Below are 3,929 nucleotides of genomic sequence, written 5' to 3'. Positions count from 1 at the left end.
TGTGTGTGTGTATGTGTGTTTCTCTGTGTGTGTGTTTTGCTGTGTGGGTGTGTGTTTCTCTGTGTGTATTGGTGTGGGTGTGTGTGTGTATTGGGTGTGTGTGTTTCTCTGTGTATGTGTGTGTTGGGTGTGTGTGTGCGTGTTTCTCTGTGTGCGTGTTGGGTGTGTGTTTTGTGTGTGTGTGTGTTTCTCTGTGTGTTGGGTGTGTGTGGGTGTGTGTGTTGGGTGTGTGTGGGTGAGGGCTGTGTGTGTGTGTTTCTCTGTGTGTGTTTCGGTGTGTGTGTGTGTGTTTCTCTGTGTGTGTGTGTTGGTTGTGTGTTTCTCTGTGTGTGGGTGTGTGTGTGTGTGTATTGGGTGTGGGTGTGTGTATGTTTCTCTGTGTCTGTGTGTGTTGGGTGTGTGTGTGCGTGTTTCTCTGTGTGCGTGTTGGGTGTGTGTTTCTGTGTGTGTGTGTTTCTCTGTGTGTGGGGGTGTGTGTGTGTGTTGGGTGTGTTTTTCTCTGTATTATGTGTGTCTGTGTTGGGTGTGTGTGGGTGAGGGCTGTGTATGTGTGTGTTTCTCTGTGTGTGGATGTGTGTGTGTGTGGTGGGTGTGTGTTTCTGTGTGTGTGTTGGGTGTGTGTGTGTGTGTTGGTTGTGTGTTTCTCTGTGTGTGGGTGTGTGTGTATTGGGTGTGGGTGTGTGTGTTTCTCTGTGTATGTGTGTGTGCGTGTTTCTCTGTGTGCGTATTGGGTGTGTGTGTGTGTGTTTCTCTGTGTGTGTTTTGCTCTGTGTGTGTGTTTCTCTGTGTAGGTGTGTTGAGTGTGTGTTTCTCTGTGTGTGTGTGTGTGTATTGGTGTGGGTGTGTTTCTCTGTGTATGTGTGTGTTGGGTGTGTGTGTGCGTGTTTCTCTGTGTGCGTGTTGGGTGTGTGTTTCTGTGTGTGTGTGTGTGTTGGGTGTATTTTTCTCTGTATTGTGTGTCTGTGTTGGGTGTGTGTGGGTCAGGGCTGTGTGTGTGTGTGTTGGGTGTGTGTCCACGTGTGTGTTTCTCTGTGTGTGTGTTGGGTGTGTGTTTCTGTGTGTGTGTGTTTCTCTGTGTGTGGGTGTGTGTGTGTTGGGTGTGTTTTTCTCTGTATTGTGTGTCTGTGTTGGGTGTGTGTGGGTGAGGGTTGTGTGTCTGTGTGTTGGGTGTGTGTGCACGTGTGTGTTTCTCTGTGTGTGTGTTGGGTGTGTGTTTCTGGGTGTGTGTTTCTGTGTGTGTGTGTTGGGTGTGTGTTTCTGTGTGTGTGTTTCTGTGTGTGTGTGTTGGGTGTGTGTTTCTGTGTGTGTGTCTGTCTGTCTGTGTGTTGGGTGTGTGTGTGTTTCTGTGTGTTGTGTGTGTGTGTTTGTGTGTTGGGTGTGTGTGTGTCTGTGTGTTGGGTGTGTGTGTGTGTTGGGTGTGTGTGTTTGGGGTGTGTATGTTTCTCTCTGTGTGTGTGTGTTTCTGTGTGTGTGTGTGTGTTTCTCTGTGTGTGAGTGTGTGTGTGTGTGTTGGGTGTGTTTTTCTCTGTATTATGTGTGTCTGTGTGTCTGTGTTGGGTGTGTGTGGGTGAGGGCTGTGTGTGTGTGTGTGTTTCTGTGTGTGTGTTTGGGTGTGTGTGTTGGGTGTTTCTCTGTGTGTGTGTGTTGGTTGTGTGTTTCTCTGTGTGTGGGTGTATGTGTGTGTTTTGCTCTGTGTGTGTTTCTCTGTGTGTGCGTTGGGTGTGTGTTTCTCTGTGTGTAGGTGTGTGTGTATTGGGTGTGGGTGTGTGTGTTTCTCTGTGTATGTGTGTGTGCGTGTTTCTCTTTGTGCGTATTGGGTGTGTGTTTCTGTGTGTGTGTGTGTTTCTCTGTGTGTGTGTGTGTTTTGCTCTGTGTGTGTGTTTCTCTGTGTAGGTGTGTTGGGTGTGTGTTTCTCTGTGTGTGGGTGTGTGTGTGTATTGGGTGTGGGTGTGTTTCTCTGTGTATGTGTGTGTTGGGTGTGTGTGTGCGTGTTTCTCTGTGTGCGTGTTGGGTGTGTGTTTCTGTGTGTGTTTCTCTGTGTGTGGGTGTGTGTGCGTGTTGGGTGTGTTTTTCTCTGTATTGTGTGTGTGTGGGTGAGGGCTGTGTGTCTGTGTGTTGGGTGTGTGTGCGCGTGTGTGTTTCTCTGTGTGTGTGTTGGGTGTGTGTTTCTGTGTGTGTGTTTCTGTGTGTGTGTTGGGTGTGTGTTTCTGTGTGTGTGTGTGTGTTTCTCTGTGTGTGAGTGTGTGTGTGTGTGTTGGGTGTGTTTTTCTCTGTATTATGTGTGTCTGTGTGTCTGTGTTGGGTGTGTGTGGGTGAGGGCTGTGTGTGTGTGTGTGTTTCTGTGTGTGTGTGTTGGGTGTGTGTGTTGGGTGTTTCTCTGTGTGTGTGTGTTGGTTGTGTGTTTCTCTGTGTGTGGGTGTATGTGTGTGTTTTGCTCTGTGTGTGTTTCTCTGTGTGTGCGTTGGGTGTGTGTTTCTCTGTGTGTAGGTGTGTGTGTATTGGGTGTGGGTGTGTGTGTTTCTCTGTGTATGTGTGTGTGCGTGTTTCTCTTTGTGCGTATTGGGTGTGTGTTTCTGTGTGTGTGTGTGTTTCTCTGTGTGTGTGTGTGTTTTGCTCTGTGTGTGTGTTTCTCTGTGTAGGTGTGTTGGGTGTGTGTTTCTCTGTGTGTGGGTGTGTGTGTGTATTGGGTGTGGGTGTGTTTCTCTGTGTATGTGTGTGTTGGGTGTGTGTGTGCGTGTTTCTCTGTGTGCGTGTTGGGTGTGTGTTTCTGTGTGTGTGTTTCTCTGTGTGTGGGTGTGTGTGCGTGTTGGGTGTGTTTTTCTCTGTATTGTGTGTGTGTGGGTGAGGGCTGTGTGTCTGTGTGTTGGGTGTGTGTGCGCGTGTGTGTTTCTCTGTGTGTGTGTTGGGTGTGTGTTTCTGTGTGTGTGTTTCTGTGTGTGTGTTGGGTGTGTGTTTCTGTGTGTGTGTGTCTGTCTGTCTGTGTGTTGGGTGTGTGTGTGTTTATGTGTGTTGGGTGTGTGTGTGTGTCTGTGTGTTGGGTGTGTGTGTGTGTGTTGGGGGTGTGTATGTTTCTCTGTGTGTGTGTGTGTGTTTCTGTGTGTTGGGTGTGTGTGTCTGTGTGTTGGGTGTGTGTGTGTGTGTTGGGGGTGTGTATGTTTCTGTGTGTGTGTGTTTCTGTGTGTTGGGTGTGTGTGTGTGTCTGTGTGTTGGGGGTGTGTGTGTTTCTGTGTGTTGGGTGTGTGTGTGTCTGTGTGTTGGGGGTGTGTGTGTTTCTGTGTGTGTGTGTGTGTGTTTCTCTGTGTGTGTGTGTGTGTGTTCAGATTACAGAGTGGGACGTTGCTGCAGATGCAATGTTTTTGTATCTTGCTGTTTTTGATTGTTTTGTGGCGGGTGCGTTGCTGGTGAACACCAGCGTTTATTACCCGTTCCTGATTGCCTCCAGGGAAGATGGGGAGGTGGTGAAGCTGCCTTCATGAAGGGCTGCAGTGCATCCAGTTCCTGGGGTTTGGAGTGGATTGGCACAGCTTAGTGTCTTGCTGGCCTATTTCAGAGGCCAGACCTGGAGAGGACAACAGATTTCCCTCCCGCACGGACATCAGGGAAGTGGATAGACAGAGATTTGCAAAGATCCAGCACCCTCCCCGAAGCTCCCCTCGTCTCAGTCCAAGATGATTATCCCTTTTTTTTTCCTGAAACTATCCCTACGTTTGAGATCCACTGCAGCCACCTTGCATTTTGGTTGGAAAAATGGGAAGGCAACCTATTATCCGAACAGGAAGAGAACTTCAGGGTGCTCTGGTGCAGAGGGATCTGGGTATCCTTGTTCATGAGACACGGAAAACTAGCGTGCAGGTACAGCGGATAATAATGTGAATGGAACATCGGGTTTTATAAGATTAGATACAGTGTGGGAACAGGCCCTTCGGCCC

Source organism: Hemiscyllium ocellatum, chromosome 27 (genome assembly GCF_020745735.1).
Source record: "Hemiscyllium ocellatum isolate sHemOce1 chromosome 27, sHemOce1.pat.X.cur, whole genome shotgun sequence".
In the NCBI taxonomy this organism is placed as follows: Eukaryota; Metazoa; Chordata; class Chondrichthyes; order Orectolobiformes; family Hemiscylliidae; genus Hemiscyllium; species Hemiscyllium ocellatum.
This window is presented reverse-complemented; position numbering follows the sequence as displayed.